At 35.1% G+C, this 18,126-nt stretch overlaps 1 pseudogene; it reads left to right on the top strand.

Annotated features, from left to right (window-relative positions):
- Positions 1–17,772: 17,772 nt before the first annotated feature.
- LOC138811980 (U6 spliceosomal RNA) lies at positions 17,773–17,872 on the top strand (annotated as a pseudogene).
- The last annotated feature ends 254 nt before the right edge of the window (positions 17,873–18,126 follow it).

Below are 18,126 nucleotides of genomic sequence, written 5' to 3'. Positions count from 1 at the left end.
ATGAATTATTGGATAGCCTCTTCTATTTCCTTGAAGAATGAGGTTGGAATATTGATAAGTATCGCATTGAAATTATAGATAGACTTGGGAAGTATTGCCATTTTCACGATGTTGATTTTTCCATTCCAGGAACATGGGAGTTTTTGCCATTTTCTAAGATCTGTTTTGATTTCATTTTTCACATTTTTAAAGTTTTCATCATAGAGGTCCTTCAGTTCTTTGGTTAAGTTAATTCCTATGTATTTTATTTTTTGTAGGGTTATTATGAATGGAGTTGCTTTCCTAATTTCAGCCTCACTTTTCTCATTGTTGGTATACAGAAAAGCCATTGATTTTTGAGTGTTAATTTTATGCCCTGCTACTTTGCCAAAGTTTTGAATCACCTTGAGTAATTTGGGAGTGGATTCTATAACTACAAGATCATGACATCGGCAAAGAGGGAGTGTTTTACTTCTTCTTTCCCTATTTGGATCCTGTTTGGGTTTACATCTTGTCTTATTCCTGTAGCTAGGCATTCTAATACTAGATTGAAGACAAGTAAAGAGCTTGGATATTCATGTCTAATTCCTAAGTTAAGAGGAAATGACTTTAGTTTTTCACCATTGAGAATAGTGCTGGCTGTAAGTTTATCATTTACAGCCTTTATTGTATTGAAGAAAGTTCCATGGATTCCTAATTTTTCCAGAACCTTCATCATAAAGGGGCGTTGGATCATGTCACTTGCCTTTTCGGCATCTATTGAGATAACCATGTGGTTCTTATTGCTCCTGTTGATGTGATTAATTATATTAATTGATTTGTGTATATTGAACCAGCTTTGCATCCCTGAAATTAATCCTGTTAGATGATGAATTGTTTGAATGAATTGTTGATGTCGACTGGCCAAAATTTTGTTGAGATGTTTTGCATCAATGTTCATCAAAGAAATGGGTCTATAGTTCTCTTTCTGTGATGAGTCCCTGTCTGGTATGGGGATGAGGGTTATTTTGGCTTCATAGAATGAATTCAGTAGTGAACTTTCTCTTTTAATTTCATTGAAGAGTTGAAGTAGTATAGGTGTGAACTGTGTTTGAAGGGCTTATAGAATCCTGCTGTAAATCCATCTGGTCCTGCGCATTTCTTAGATGGGAGGTGTGTTATTGCTGTTTCTAATTCAATGCTTGATATGGGCCTGTTAAGATGGTTTAACTCATCCTGGTTTAGTTTCGGCATGTGAATATTTGCTAGGAAAAGGTCCATTTCTGCCAAGTTCTCAAACTTATTAGCATAAAGTTTTGAGAAGTATTCCCTTATAATGTTCTGAATCTTGGTTGTTTCCGTGGTGATGTTTCCATTCTCATCTCTCAGTTTATTTATTTGGGTGTGTTCTCTTCTTTTTCTGATGAGATTTGCTAAGGATCTGTCAATTTTGGTAATTTTTTCAAAGTAGCAACTCTTTGTTTTCTTGATTCTTTCTATATTTTTTTGGATTCTAATTCATTTAATTCTGATTTAATTTTAATTATTTCTGTCTGTCTACTAGATTGGGGATTATTTTGCTGCTCTTTTTCAAGAAGGCTCAGATGTCTTATCAAATGGTTGGTTTCAGATCTCTCCAATTTGTTGATGTAGGAGCTCAGAGCTATAAACTTGCCCTTGAGTACTGGCTTTTCTGTGTCCCAGAGGAGCAGGTAATTTCTGTGTTCATTTTTGTTGAATATCATGAACATTTGAATTTCCTCCATGAGTTACAGGACTTTCTTTGGTGGCTTTTGGTATTGAGATCTAATTTTATTCCCTTGTGGTCTGAGAGAATGCAAGGTATAACTTCAATGTTTCTGAATTTGGGCAGGTTTGCAACGTGACCTATAACGTGCTCTATTTCAGAAAACATTCCATGTGCTGCTGCCAAGAACATGTATTCTGATGCTAATCGCTGAAATATTCAGTAGATGCCTGTGAAATCTAGTTGATCTATGGAGTTGTTAGATATGTGCTTTCTCTGTTGATTTTTTGTCTAGTTGCTCTATATAGTGGGGAAAATGGTGTGTTAAATTCCCCAACAATTGATGTCTTTGGATCTCTGTGGGATTTGAGGTAAAGTAGGTTTCTTGGATTAATTTTGGTCCTCCGTTATTTGGTCAATATTTAGAATTGTAGTATCCTCCTGAAGGAGAGATCCCTTAATTAGTATGGACCGACCTTCTTTCTCTCTTCTCACGAATTTTAATTTGAAGTCTATTTTATCTGATATTAGGATTGCAACTCCTGCCTGTTTATAGGGGTAGTTTGCTCCGTAGATTTTTTTCTAGCCTTTCACATTGAAAATGTGTTTGTTTTCTATAGGTAAAATGTGACTCCTGAAGGCAACAGATAGAAAGATCTTGCTTTTTAATCCAACTAGATAGTCTATGTCGCTTAATTGGAGAGTTAAGTCCGTTAATGTTGAGAGATAGGACTGAGAGGTATTTGGGAGTTCCTGCCATTTTATCCACCTTCTTGGGGCTGAGGCAACTGGGTTCTTCCTGAGGTTATTGGATTCTCAGTTTGGGTGCAATTTCTTGGCCTTTACTATGGTCTTGTTGGTTTTCTATGTGTAGGACGTCTTTAAGAATGTTTTGTAGGGCTGGTTTGGTGGAGATATATTATTTCAATTTTTCTTTGCTATGGAAGGTTTTTATTTGACCTTCAGTTATGGAGAGTTTACCTGGGTACAGAATTCTTGGTTGATAGTTGTTTGTCTTTAGGGCATGTCATACATCATTCTAGGCTCTTTTTGCTATGATCGTCTCCGCTGAGAAATCTGAGGTGATTCTAATTGTTTTCACTGCATAGGTGATTGATCTTTTCTCCTTGACAGCTTTAAGGATCTTTTCCTTGGTCTGAATTGATCTTGTGTGGATTAAAATGTGACAGTGGGATGTTCTATTCTGGTTTGGTCTATTTGGAGTTCAAATAGCTTCTTGTATTTGAATAGGCCTATCTTTTTGCATGCTTGGGAAGTTCTCTGCTAGGATCCTGTTAAACAAATTTCATAGACCATTAACTTCTGTCTCTATGTTCTCCTCTACAGCCATTATCCTCACATTAGGCCTTCTGATGATGTCTTCCAAGTATTGAATAGATCCATCATATTTCTTGGATTTGTCTTGGATGGTTGTATTTTCTTTCTGTATAAAATCTAGGCTGTCTTCAAACCCTGAAATTCGATCTTCTGCATTGTGTAACCTACTATCAAGACTTTATACTTTTTTTTAAATTTCTCTTTCTTCTGGTTGGTCGGCTTGATGGCTTCAAATTCTTTGTTGGAGCATTGTTTTATATCTTATATGAACTTCTTTAATTCCTTAATTTAGGTTTCAGTGTTTATTCTCAAATCACTTAGTTGATTGGTTATTCCCATTCCTTCTGTTTGGTTCCATTCAGCATTCCCTTTGTGGTCTCCCTGACTTCTTTCAGTTCTCTGTTTATGGATTCCATGAATGCCTTTAGTGATCTTTCTGCATTCTAATCCATCTCTCTCAATTCCTGTATTACTCTTTGGTTAGCTTCTTCATGTTCATGCAGTTCCTGTAGTTCTCATTGATTGATCTCAGTCTTCTCACGACATTCCTCTATTTCTCTTTGAGTGTTCTCAAGCTGCTCATGCAATTCCTGTATCAATCGTTGAGTTGTTTCCTCATGCACATGATATTCTTGTATTAACCTTTGTTTTGCCTCCTCTCTCTCCCTATCATGCTCATTCAGAGTCCTTTGCAGGTTTTCAATATTTTCATTTACCATGTTTACCAGTAGTGTTTGCAGAGCTTTTTGGTAACTCACTTCTGGATTACTCATTATCTTTTCTGTCCCCTGATTATCATGAGTGGGAGTTGAGATACCCGGACTTGCTGTTTTTCTTGTGTTTTTCCCAGTTGCTCTGCCCATTTGAGATGAAAGTAATGCCAGTTTTGTGCTAGCACACTATTTTAAGGCCAGCATCAAGCAAAATCTGTAGTTGCAAAGTTAAAAATCTGCAAAAATCTAGTTTAACAGATACACATATTGAACATCAAACAACTATGTATTAATGGGCTACGAACCACAAAGAAGAATTTGGCAAACAGAAATTATTAAGTTAAGGAGTGATATGGGTAAAAATAGGCATAGAGGGATGTGGAAAGGCTGTAGGAGAGTTAACTTAACTCAATCCTAATCTCAAAGCGGGAATTAGGTTGGACAAAATGATAGTAGAGAGACAGAAAATAAGAAGGAAGAGAAAGAAAAAAGACAAGAAAAAATAGAAAAACAAAAATTAAAAATTAAGAAGTGCAACACTTAAAAATTATGCAAATTGACAATGTAATATTCAGAGAAGAACGTAGATAGAAAAAGAGAAGGGAAGGGATAAAAAGGAGATCTGATAAACTTAAAAATAAAAATGCTTAAAATATTATATAGGTATAAAGAGGTAGTACTGCTATTAATGAATTTGAATTTAAGAGGTTTTAAATTGAGTAATAAATTTCTGGATTAAGCGTGTACACAATGGGGCTAAGGTCTAATAATCAACTATTGGCGTATCTGAAGATAAGCAGAACAGCAATTATGTCACGCAAAGAAGAATGAAAAAGAAAAAGTGAAAAGAATGAGGAAAGTAAAAAGGACCAAATGGTCAGTAGAGCTAAACAAATTTTTTTTAAAAAAGTTCACACACGTATACCCCTAAAATAAAAAATTATAACAGGAAGAAAAAAAAAGTTAATAGAAAACAAAAAAATTAAAAGTGAAAAATTAAAAATTAAAAGAAACTTTTAGAAAAATTTTTTTATAAAAGGTACAAAAAAAGAGTTCTTTGATTTTTTTTTGGGGGGGGTGGGAAGATCCTGTCTCTCCCTGTGTCCTTAACCTGTCTCTTGTTGGAGTCTCTGGTCTGCTTGTGGTTGTTGATTTTCCTGTGGCTTCAATGGTTTCTTAAGTCAGTTTGAGCAAGCAGAAAAATCACAGCAGATGATTCTTGACCACAGGTGAAGCTCTGGGTAGGGTCGCAACCATCGAACCTCATTCTCCTCACAGGACAATTGCGAGGAAAAACGGATTTATACAGAGGGATCTCTGGAGAATGACTAGGCACAGAGAGAGTGGCCTAAAGAAAAGGTTCTCGGCAATTCTGTGAGCAAATGACAGGAAGACACCCGGAAAGGGTATCTGTTATTAATCGTGCAATAGATGTGGGATTATCAAACAAAACATGGCTCTCTTTCAATATTACCCTATCCCCATGAGGAAGAGGATCCTTCACTGTGTTGAGTTTTGCAGCTGGCAAAACCAAGGCACAGAGAAGCAAGGTGACCTACTTATGACTTCAACTTCACAGAAAACTCTGCTAGACTTCGCTACCATGCTCCCTAGGACAATGGGTGCTATTCAGTCCACTTCTTGTGTTAGGAAGTTCACTTCTTGTCAGTCGTGGGGCTGGAACTCTAGGCCTGGGCGCTGTTCCCGAGAGCCTCAGCAAACGGCTAGTGCTCTACCATTTGAGCCCACAGCACTACTTCTGATTTTCTGGTCGTTCTTTGGAGATACGAGTCTCACAGACGCTTCTACCTGGGTTGGTTATGAACCATGATCCTCATATCTCAGCCTCCTGTGTAGTTAGGTTTAGAATTCTGAGTTACTGGCATGAGACTTAATTGTAATTATGACTTTTTTCTCTCTCTTTCCCAGGACCTGGTTGAATGGGTGCTGGAAGAGGGGGCCCAGCATCCCCGTGGATGGAACCCAAGGTGGCCCTCTCATTCTGGAAGTGGGCTGTGTGTCAGTAACTGTCTCGCTAGCTTGTTGAAACAGATTCATGAGATAAGCCCTTCTCATCCCTGGGTAAACAGTGACAGTTATTCATTGTCCATCAGCCTTACTAGACTTATTGTATTGTATTGCTTTCTACATCATTTTATAGCACCTGGCCAACATAATGATATATAGTTATGGAATGAAAATGTAATGCCATCTTAAGAAAGTTATTTAGGGCTCTGGGAATTTGGATTCATGGTACAGTAATTGCCTAGCAGCCATGAAACCCTGGTTCATTCCTTAGGAACACATTTAAAAAAAAACCATGGAATTGGTGCTGTGCCTCAAGTGGTAGAGTGCTAGCCTTGAGGTACAAAAAAAAGCTCAGGAAAATTTCCTACCCCTGAGTTTAAGCCCTTCGCCTGGCAAAAAGAACAAAAACAAAACAACAAAAGAAAACATTTATTTAGTAAATACAAAATAAAGAAACCATACTTGGAATATATAATTGCTTCTTCCATACTGACACCTGACAACAGTTCCTAATTTAATGTACTTTACTTATGTTAGGGTACAGTGTTGAAAAAAGTTTTGTTCATTAAGTCACAGCGATTAATGCCAGGAATGTGCTTAGATGTCAGGTAAAGTTTAATTCTGGAAATTCAATGATTCCAAGATTTGTGTTGTCACTGCTAATCACAAAGAGAAGGGTAGGCTAAGTGTGATTTTGAAATCTTTTTGGTGAGTTATGGAACCAAAAAGGCAGAGGCTAATTAATAGTTGTGAAAGAAAATAAGGAATAACTCCAGATAGAAGGAATTTGATAGTAATTAAGGTATACCAGAAACTGTTCTAGAGAACCATTTTTGGTTATTGTAGAACGTGTTGTCAACTAGGCTTTTCCTCATTGCTTTTAGCATTCTAAATCTCTTAGGCTAGCTCTTAGTCACTGTGTGATAAATGTATCTCCTTCTATGCTATTCTTTCATACCTTATCTCCTTTGTTTTCTAAAAAATCATTCTTTCTATATTTCTCTATGAACATTTCCTGATACTAAATACACTTATACAGATGGCAGAGGATGCTAATGTAAGGGTCCCAAAGCTCATCAGTCATTAATATAACAAAATGGAAAAGGAGGACATATTTATTGCTACTTCAATTTTTCTGAAATGCTGCAATGTAATTATTTGGTTAAAATTTTGATTCTTTGTCTACACAGTATCATTAAGTGCACATAAATGCAAATATAAGCCAGGTGCTAGTGGTCTACACTTGTAATAATAGCTACTAAGGAGGTTGTGACCAGAGGATTGTGGTTCAAAGCCACCCTTGTCAGGAAAGTCCCTGAGACCCTAACCTTCAATTAACCACCAGAAACCAGGAGATGGTGCTGTAGCTACTCACCCAGGATCAGAGTTCAAGCCCCACAAAACAACAGTGGTGAAATATGACTTTAAGTTTCCCCAAAAGGAAGTACATGATAAATAATATTCCCAACCCAAAAAAATAATTCCAAAATGATTCAGTGCACCTACTTTTGCTGAGTTATCTTATGGATTCTTTGCTGGACATATTCTCTAAAACCAAATCGTTTAAGTAGGGATACAGGTGGACCCATTGCAACAATGAGATGTACAAGTCGTTATGTTGAAAAACGAACTTTACAACTTTAGTGGGGGGGAGGATCAGATGGGGGTGGAGGGTATACGGGAAGGGGTAGGAAGGGGAAAGAAAGAGGAGGCAACAATGATTGATAGGAAATGTACTCATTATCTCGCCCATGTAATTGTAACTCCTCTGTACGGTATGCTCAAAAAAAGGAAAGAAAACATTGTCAAATATAAGCTTTACAATAAACTTCACCTAATATTTCTCCTTTGAAAAGAGAAGACTGTACAGTTGATGTCACTTGGCTTTTTTACTATCTTAGTTCAAAGCCAACCCAGGCAGGAGAGTCTGTCAAACTCCTATCTGTAATTACACAGCAAAAAATCGAGAAGTGGAGTTTTGGTTCAAGCAGTAGAATACTAGCTTTGGGGGCTGGTGGGCAGGAACAAAAACTGATCAGGGACAGGGTCCAGCCTCTGGGTTCAAGCCCCAGAACCAACATAAAAAAACCAAAAAAGCAAACAAAAATACTGATATTTTATTGGGAACCTCCTTAAAGGAGTACTGGTCTGAGAAGTGGCTCCTTTTGCTGATCATCCGTACTGGATGTTCTTTTGGAATCCTTATTGCTCTGGAGAACTCAGGACCAAATTAAAGCAATTGATGACTGACTCCTGCAATAAGAGAATTATGTCAGGAGTGAAATATCCATCAAGAAAACACTTTAAAACATCCAGGTCTTTGTTTCTTTGCAGTAGAATTGTTTTTTTTTTTTGGGGGGGGGTCCAATCGTGGGCCTGAACTCTGGGCCTCGGCACTTTACCTCACAACTCAAGGCTAGCACTCTACCACTTGAGTCACAGCACCACTTCTGGCTTATTTTTGCTTATGTGGTGCTGAGGAATCGAACCTAGGGCCTCAGGCATGCAAGGTAAGTTCTCTAGCACTGAGCCACCTTCCCAGACCCAGCAGTAGAACATATTTAAAACAACGTAATTTCCTTTTGTTCTATGCTGGCCATCAAATGGCGCATTATTTCTTTTTGTAATTCTCTCAACTAGAAGTTTACAGAAAAATTATATATGAGTAAAAACACACTAGAAAAAGTCAAGGACAGAGTTTTCTTCAAGCCTTCGGATTCTCTTCTTTTACAGTAAAAAGTAAAGCACAAGTTAACTTGAAATTTGTCAATCCACTATGTTCCATTTCTCTCCTGGGATCAGTTTCCACATCCAGTAACAGTTACTTCCAGGAACAATCTATGGTGCTGCTTGAGGTATAGTGAATGAGGACACCTTTGTACCTGAAGTAACACGAGTTTCAGAGACAACTTAGTAAAGAGAAAATATGAAATTTATATTGCTTATAAATACATTATCCATGAGTATATTCAATTCAAACTTTGTAAATTCTCTGTAAATTAAGGCGAATTTTAAAGGGGAAGAAGTTTCTCCGATATTTTTTTTTGTGAGTGTATGTGCTGCGCATTATTTCTCAAATGTACATGAATTTGTTAACTCATGTTAAGTAGAGCAATAATAAGAGAAAGAGAAATTCTGTGTTTAAGTATAAGGGTTCAATACACTATAGAAGACTCTACGAATAAGACCACGTTGAAACAATAAAGCCAAGTCCAGTATGTAGATTTATGAGAGTGATAAAGAGAAAGCATTACTCTTAGGTGGAACAGGAAGTATGAGGCCACTCCCTTTCTAAATCACGCTTGCTAATGACACAACTTTGTAGAAAGTAGAATGGAAGAATAATTCTGTTTTCAATGCAAGTCAGATATAAGAGCATGGACTTAATTGGAAGAATAAGTCCATCTTGAGAGAGCAGGGATTATGCTAGCTATGAACTGGTAGATAAGATCACATTTTTTCTTTCCTTTACTTATATATTGTTTGTTGGTGGTGGTCTTTGAACTTGAACTCGGGGCCTGGGCACTATCCTTCTGCTATTCAGCTCAAGGCTAGTGCTCTAGCACTTGAGCCACAGTGCCGCTTCCAGTTTTCCTACAGTAAATTGGAGAAAAGTTTCTCTGGACTTTCCTATCTGGGCTGGCTTTGAACCCCAATCCTCAGATCTCAACACCACCCAGGTTAGGATCACATTTCTAACAGTGTAAACTCAGCATATGTAATGTGTATGTTTATCTATCTTTATATGAATTCTTGAGTTAAAAATCTGGGCTACAGCTTAGACTTTACACTCACAAAAATGTTTGTAGTTTAAAAGGTGATTCTACTGGATAAATAAAACCTAAGAATGTAAAGGAGACAGGACATTTCAGTTTGCATCCAGCCTGGGCAGAACAGTCGTTGAGAAACTATAATTAACCAGCCAAAAGCTTGATTGGAAGCATGGCTCAAGTATTGGAATACCAGTCATGAGCAAGATTGCTGAATAAGATCTTGACGCTTTTGCATACATACATACAATCATACACATATATACAGAGACACTTATATATGCACACACAAATACACATATGAAGCAACTCTCAGAATATGTAGAAAAGTTAGAAAACAATAGAAAATATGTCCTGAGTAAGACTAGAATCAAGTGATAATTTTTAAAATTAGAAAATCCTCAAGCAAACTTTCTACAAAAATTTGAGAAATTTACATAAATAGGGATTAGAGATAGTAAGAGAGTCAAGTAATCAATATTAAAAGGATTAGATCCATGGAGAAATTAATCAGAGACCCCGCAGGTGCATTTGAAAATGTTCATATCCTGTGTCAAATGTTAGAACATCTTCAAAAATAGTACATGAAAAGTCTGAGAAGTTTAGTGGATAATATAACTGGAGAAGTTCAGAATTGCTAGTCTATATCTAGATTAAATAAAGCAAGAAGGGCCTGGGAAGGTGGCTCAGTGGTAGAGTGCTTGCATTGCATACATGAAGCCCTGGGTTCCATTCCTCAGCACTACATAAGCAAAAAGAAAAAAGGCGGAAGTGACTCTGTGGTTCAAGTGGTAGAGAGTTAGCCGTGAGCTGAAGAGTTGAGGGACAGCACCCAGGCCCAGAGTTCAGGCCCCATGACCGGAACCAAAAATAAATAAATAAATAAATAAATAAATAAACAAACAAACCAAGAAACTATGGTGGGGCAATATGATACAAGCCTTCAATTCTAGCACTCAGACTGAGAGGAGATTAGAGACTGGAATTACATAGTGATACCTTCCCTGGAGCAGGTAGTATAATTTTGTCTTAATAAAAGAAACCAAACAAGAAGGGAATACACAATTGGAAATTTGGGCTAATTTTGTCATTATGTTTTGAGATGTCGTTTCCTATTGAAATGCAACTCATATATAATCCTCAGTTGTGCTTTTAAATGGTCTCTTCATTACAGAACATTCCTAGATGCAAAATGGCTCGTGATTCCCATCCAAAATTTGAAAAAGTAAGTAATTATCATTCTGTTAGATTCCAAGGAAAGGATGAAGTATTACAAAAGCTTAAGCCTGGAGGAACAGCAAAGTTCATCCAATGTAGGACTTTATAGATCTTTCTAAATTAGAGTTTAGACTTCAAATAAATATTTTGGTTTTGTTTGTAATTTCATATTCTATAGGATACTACAAAATTCTTTTTAAGTAGCGTGTTTAATTGACAAATTTACAAATGTTTCTTGCATTCTATTTGCCTAGCATATTGTTTCAAAAGTGTTATAATTAGAACTCAGTTAATAGATAATTCCAATAGTTCCTGTATAAAATGATAATGTAAATAATGTAGACCGAGTTGCCAAGAAATGGATATTAATTTATAAAATTAGAAAAAGAGCAAGTTTTTGAGGTTTTGGTATGACATTTTATGAAGAGAATAATTGTGTGACTTCTTCTTTCTTCTACCTGTATGTAACACAGGAAGCAATCTCCTTAATTACATGCCTCTGTATACAATGAGAAAAACACTAGGTTTGGAGTTTGTTTTTATTTTTCTTTTTGTTTTATTGCTTTGTCATAGGGCTGGAACTCTGGACCTAGACACTGTCTTTGAGCCTGTTAAGCTCAAGGCTTGTGCGGTACTACTTCAAGCTCAGTACCACTTGTGTCTGGCTTTTGCTGAGAAGTTTATTGGAGATAAGAATCTAGGGAACCTTCCCGCCTGGGTGGGCTTTGAACTGTAATCTATGATAGTTAAAAAGTGTAAATATAAATAGTATTTGCAAGAATACCAGTGGAGGAAAACTGATGCAACCCAGTTTATTGTGGTGTTCTTTCCAGAACACGGAGGGCATCACATTAGCATAGGTGTAATATTTTTTCCAATAGAAAAAAGCTGTATGTGATATGAATTAAGGGAATTTTGTGGTGCACCCTACAAGTTGGAAACTGTTGGGCTAGGAAGGTTTTATGGCATAAATGTTGGGATTGATGGTCATAGAAATAATAGCTTAATCTGATAAAAAAATTGCTTACTCTTGAAGAATTAATTATAACATGCTTCATAGTTTTATCCTATACCAGAATGTGGCTATTTTTCTGTTCACTTCTCAATCTGTAACACCCCTTTGGAAAATGCATCTATTGCAGAATTACATAACATGCAAACAGGTACTATTTTGAATCTCTCAGGTATGGAATGTTCAGAATTTGAAAGTGAGTAGTTATTAGTAGTTATTATTTTGAGGAACACACATATTCTGTCCTCTTAACAACTTATTTACTTTTAAAAGTTATGGGTTTCTATAGAATTAAACGGTTTTGTTTTAGTATGAGAAAATACTAATTTATTCTTTTTTGAAAATATTGGCAATTATATTGTGAAAAAATTGTCAAGTTATATAACATTCAAGTTGAGGGCCCTCTGATAAAGAAGGGGTAATTACTTCAAATTAGAGGCCAAATAGTACTGATTTTTTTTAGAGTTACTACATGAATAATAATATTTACTATACCTATACAGTGAAATTTTATTTCATGCAGCTTATTTTTTAAATTTAATTTTAATGTGAAAGTGATGTGCAGTGGGTTAGCAATTGTAAGGCAGTGAATACATAACTGTTCAAACTTGTTATCCCCTCTCTCGTTTTTCTTACAGTTTTCCTTCACCCCAAAACCCTTCACAAGTTGTAATGTACATTTCCAACTTATTGTCTTGTGAGTATTGCTATTGCATTGGTTTGCCCTTTGTCCTTTGTCTCGCCAATTTGTTGTTCCTCTTCCCTTCCCTAATTAACGTAAATGTATACACAATACACAGGGTACCAAAATCAAACACAGTAGGAGATAACCCATAGGGGAAAAACCCAAGGAAAATAGAAATCACATAATACATTAAGAACAACAACTGCAAATAAATATCTCTTTCCATATCTTGGATTTCATTTTGCTCAGCATCAGCTTATATGTTCATATATATGCATAACAAAGCCACTGGAAAATAATAGTTTCATGGATAATATATCATGAAAACAACAGGTTAACTGTTTTTGATGATAAAGGTGGAATTAGGATTGGTAAATTCGTGATTCTGTTAAAGGAATTTCAAGTTTTAAAACTATGACAGGTAAATTTTAATTGTTCAAACTTTTTAACTTAGCCTATTAAAATTTAAGATTGCCTGGGAAAATAGGCTTTCATGCAAAGAAATTCATGGAGACTTAGCTCAGAGGTAAGATGGCACTAAACAAACTAAACAAACAAGCCTCACAAACCGTGCTGTAAATCCTGTAGGTTAACATGAGAATTGTCCTTACCCAGGAAATATACTCTGACTGTGAGAAACAAGGTTGTAGTGGAATTTAAACTCAAAGTTTTTTTTAAAATAAGACATCAAAATTTGTGAATTGACTTTTAATTTCTACACAGTGATTCTCTTAAAAAGATAATTTTGGTCAAAATATTTAGGGAGAAAGTGCCCTTCAAAATGAAAGAACGTATTGTGTTTCCACTTTTCTGTTTGTAATACGTTCCACAATGTCTTTGCAAGTGAAGCACTGAAACACAGAAAAATTCTGATTGGGTACTTCAAACCAATGATTTCACATTTCTATGTAACTCAAAAATATAATATCCTCATTAACATGAAATAGTGAAGACTTGTCTTATTACATAAGCCAAAAGGTTTGGGGATCAGAAAAGAATTGAGCAAATGGAAAAGGTAAGAAAACGCGTTCTTAGAAGCCCTAGCTAAGGATACTGGCTTCATCAGTGGAGGCGGCCAAAACTTCTTGATAGAGATTGTCATAATGTTTTTGCTAGCTAAAGTGATTTTACAGAGCCTATTTGGCTCAGTATAATGCAAAACAAATTGAATGAAGACATGAAAATAAATTCAACCTCCAAATAAAAGAATTTTAAAAGAGAAACCATGAAGATGTAGCAGTGGCGGATGGAGTATAGTCCTTCACCTTCACTAGACTTGAAGTCAAGAAGCTGTGATTAATTGGAAATCAGGCAAGAGCTAAGAGGGGACATAGAAGTAGGACATAGAAGTATTGTCCTTTGTAACAGACAATATAATCCAAGGAATGGGTGATTTAACTCTATTCTTCTCCATACATCTTGTTGAGCAAAAGCAAGACTAAGAGAAAAATAATCTATTGAAATAATTTTGCAAAGAATAATTTCACTGTTCCTGATATGGTATCTAAGGAAAGTCTTAAGAGAGAAGATAAAAGTCATAAGAGAGAAGATAAAAATGGATTCTTTTTCAGTTTCCTCTAAGCATCTTGTTATCAAAATATATCTTTGAGGTTAGAAGTGATTGAACCAAAAAGGCGTGGAGTACTTATTTTTGTGGGCACATTAGACACTAGAAGATTTCAAGGTAAAAGAAAAAAGAAAGAAATTATAGCTAAATATTTGTGATTACAGGTTCTTGGACTGGTTTTTTTGGAGACAAAGATTTGCATTAGTGTTGGTCTTCATTAACATAGTTGTTGGGTTTTCGTGGCAACCAAATGAAAAGGGGAAGTTTAATGGACTCGTTTGGACAAGTAAACAGCATGATAGAAAATAATGGCAAATAATATTTAATGAATTATTTTGAAAAATTATTTTGCGAGAACGAAGAAGGAAAGATATAATTCAAAATCACTTGACTTTATTAAAAGTATGAAAATAGAGTAGTGAAGAGATTGAGAGAAAACAAAGAGGACTGCTTTCTCTCCAGTGGAGTAATAGGTTCTTGATCTTGTTTCTTCCATTCTGTCTTCACAAGCTATCCAGTGTGCCTCAGGACTCGAGTATCCAGTTCAGACAAAGAGCATTCGTAGAAGAAAATATTTGCAGTAGATATAGGTGATTTATAACCTTAGACAATCTATTTAAATCTGTTTAAAATTCTCCCCTACCCCAAACTGCCCTCTTTGAACAGCTTTGTTTGCTTTTCCAAAGACTGACCTTCATTAACTATTTAAAATTTTGAGAGGTCATATTCATACTCTCTAGAGATTGCTGTTTAGTTGTAATTTTTGTGTGTTTTTGTTTGTTGTTGTGTTTTTTAACTGAATTTCAAAAGGTTGTGCAAGTGTGTTACAATTAAACATGTCCATCTAATTGTCTAACGCTCCTGGATCAGAGTCACTCTTTCTATGAAGCTGATCCAACCCTTTCTCCAAGATTTATTGCAGATTTACCACTTCCTTTATTACATTTGTACATTGAGTATACTAGCTGTACTTGCACATTGTTCTATTTGTCATTCATTCTATTTCTATACTATTGATCCTCTCTGGTTTCTATTTCTGTTAAACTGCCTGTTAGTACTTTGAAAGGTTTATATACATTCCATGGAGTTTCAATCCCACATATACTTGAACTGATGTCAGCTTATATTTCCATAATTCATTCATGTGCAATAACAGTTTGCAAGACTGGAGATGTGAAGCACTTAGACATGATTTTATTCTCATTCATTTGGAAGATTAATCTTTAGTCAGCAAGAAAGTTTAAAAATGACTTAGAATGTATTCCTAACTACTAGTTTTTATAAATGGCTTTGTACAATGGTGTGTGATTATTTTATTTTAAATAGGATAATATTTTCTACTACCTATAAGTTTTGGAAAAAGAAGAAAACTAATATTTACTAGTGTAGAGGAATATGATAGAAATAGAAGACAGATTTTATGTTTGTCGCATCTCTGATCAGTACCCATATGCAAGACCTAAAGTCATATTTCTTACTATGTTAGACAGATAGGGAAAACATAAAACAACACATGATAAGGCAACTCTTAGTGACTTTTTAAAATGTATGTTCTAATGTGATGAAATTTACTTTATTAGCTAATATTTGGGTTTGAATTATGGGAGGCTGATCTATCTAACACATTTCTGGAAGGAACCTACTGAACAACACAAATGGTGGGGGTACTATTTCTACACTTTAATGAATGAATTTGGTTGGTATTATTGTTGGGTAAGTAAATCAACTCTATTGTAACTTGCTCCCTACACTTGAAAACCTTGTAATATCAGTATCGTCTACTAGTCAAGTGTTATTTTGGCAAATGTGATTTTAAATAGTTTATTTGAAAATTAATATACTTTCAGGAGATTAAATGTAGGTTATCATTGGTTTGAGAATGACAACATTTTTATACTACAGAACCTAGTTTTCTGAAGTATCAGTGTTTTGAAACACTAAGGATCTTCTTAATGTTTTTCTAAATTATATTTGACCTCTAAATCAAGTTTAACTAGCCTTGGTAGACCAATTATGGATCTATAATTCCAGAAACTAATTTTTGGCCAACTTATGCTGCACTGAAATCTTTCATTACATTAGGAGAGGGGTTTTAAAATAATATTGTTCATTTGTGATTGTGTTCATTCATATTGGCTGGTGATCTGTAAATTGAAAGTGAACTACAGTACTTTCTCTCATATTTTGTGATCTCATCGTTCATTTCAAGTTGCCTTGCATTTCACAGTTGATTACTGCTAATTCCTGTAAGGAATTGGGGCCTTGAAATATTATAGGACATGAGAAATTGAGATTAGTCTTCAATTACTTTCTGTTGGCATGTTGCATGGGCCTAGGTGAGAAGTCTTGCCCTTGTTATCTGATGATGCAGATAACTTGAACCTGGTATCCTTGGACCCGTGTGTCCTGCAGAAGAATAATAGCTTTTAGACATTATATCAGCACAATTTGGGTATAATCAGTAAGAATGCTTCAGAAATATGGAGAAAAACACTTTGGGACCAGCGAGTTAAAACAATAAACAGAGCATCAGAATATAATAAAATCCCTTATACATTAGCGGAAAACAATACTGTTATTTTACCATGTGAATTCAGAAGACCACAAAGACTTAAAAGGTATCACAAGTTTATACCGAAGACATTGCATTGATACTTTTTATATTCTAATATATATTCTAAACCTAATTATTTATATTCCAATTTATTTATGAGAATAATTGTCAATATATTTGTCAAACTATCAATTCTAGTAAGATTCATCGTGTGAAATTTAAAATAAGTACATATAAATATAAAATATATAAGTATATATAATATAAAAATCGTTTTGCATTGTTCTGTTGTGGTTAGGGTATCAAAGGCAACTCTGTTTTAAAGTATTATTCCATTATCTCTACCTGTTTCAGGTAGAGTTAGACTTAAAGCTTTACCATTTGTTGATTTAGAGCCCAGAGGCAAGAGGAAACACTGTGATTAAAACATTACCAATTTAAGGCCTAATATCGAGGAGAAACGTATAGACTTCTCCAGGAGCTCTGGACATATTTGGTGATAGAAAGTCCGTAGTGTAAGTTCCTGCCTGGTTGGATGATAGACAGGCAAGGACAGTAGGTAATCATGCATATGAACAATTTTTTCACCTTCTTGGCTTTAGCTACTTTTGAAATGATAAGTATAATAAACAATTATATTTTGATAAAATACCTTCCATTCTGAACAATTCTGTCTGAACTGTTCATCTCTCTATGATCTCATGTCAGTAATGTTAGTTTTGTTCCAGTGGTAAGATATTCTGATTGGTCTGTTCCTACATGGAAGAAGGGTAAAGGGTCAGCTAGACATTTGTCCCAGCAAGACCTCATTTGGGAAATTTTAATTTGCACAAGTTAAGAAGTAGCTCTTACGCAAGGCTTACTTTGAATACATTAGCTCCACAAAGCTAAGTCAGTTGATAAATAAATACTTGAAAAGCAATCACCTTTGGACTTAGCCGTAAAGGCTTCAAAGTATGTTCAAATTTAAAATGAAAACGACAAAATAGTCATTGACAAAAATTGCAAATTTTAGCAATCTACCAACAATAGTTTTTTTTTTCATTATACACAAAATTTTAGAGAAATAAGACCAATAGCATTTTTAGGAACAATAAGGGTTCCTTGTTATAAATAGTCAACCATGAATATATGCCTGTATAAAGATTGCATCATTAAGTACATAAATTTAGAGGATACTACATGTTTCAGCAGCAGGTCTACCCAAATGACAACAATACAGAGATTAACATGGCACTTGCAGAAGGATGATACATAAATTCGTGAAATATCCCATATTTTTCATTCTTCAAATGCAAGAAATGAAAAACAGTTATTAAAAAGTTGATTACAAAAATACAAGTGTAACAATACAAGTAATTCATAGAATTGAAGGTTAGTTTGACATCAGTATATTAAATCTTCACCTGAGAAAGGCCTTTACATATCATAATCGTTACAAAACTTGAAATTAGTTAACATTGCCATTTTATCCCAAAGAAATAAAATAAGACAAGGACCTAGGAAAAAAAGGAATCTTAAACTTTTTCTATATGG

Source organism: Dipodomys merriami, unplaced genomic scaffold (assembly GCF_024711535.1).
Source record: "Dipodomys merriami isolate MVZ:Mamm:240054 unplaced genomic scaffold, mDipMer1.0.p SCAF_553, whole genome shotgun sequence".
Classification (NCBI taxonomy): domain Eukaryota; kingdom Metazoa; phylum Chordata; class Mammalia; order Rodentia; family Heteromyidae; genus Dipodomys; species Dipodomys merriami.
Note: the sequence above shows the minus strand (reverse complement) of the source record. Positions and strands in the feature narration are given on the sequence as shown.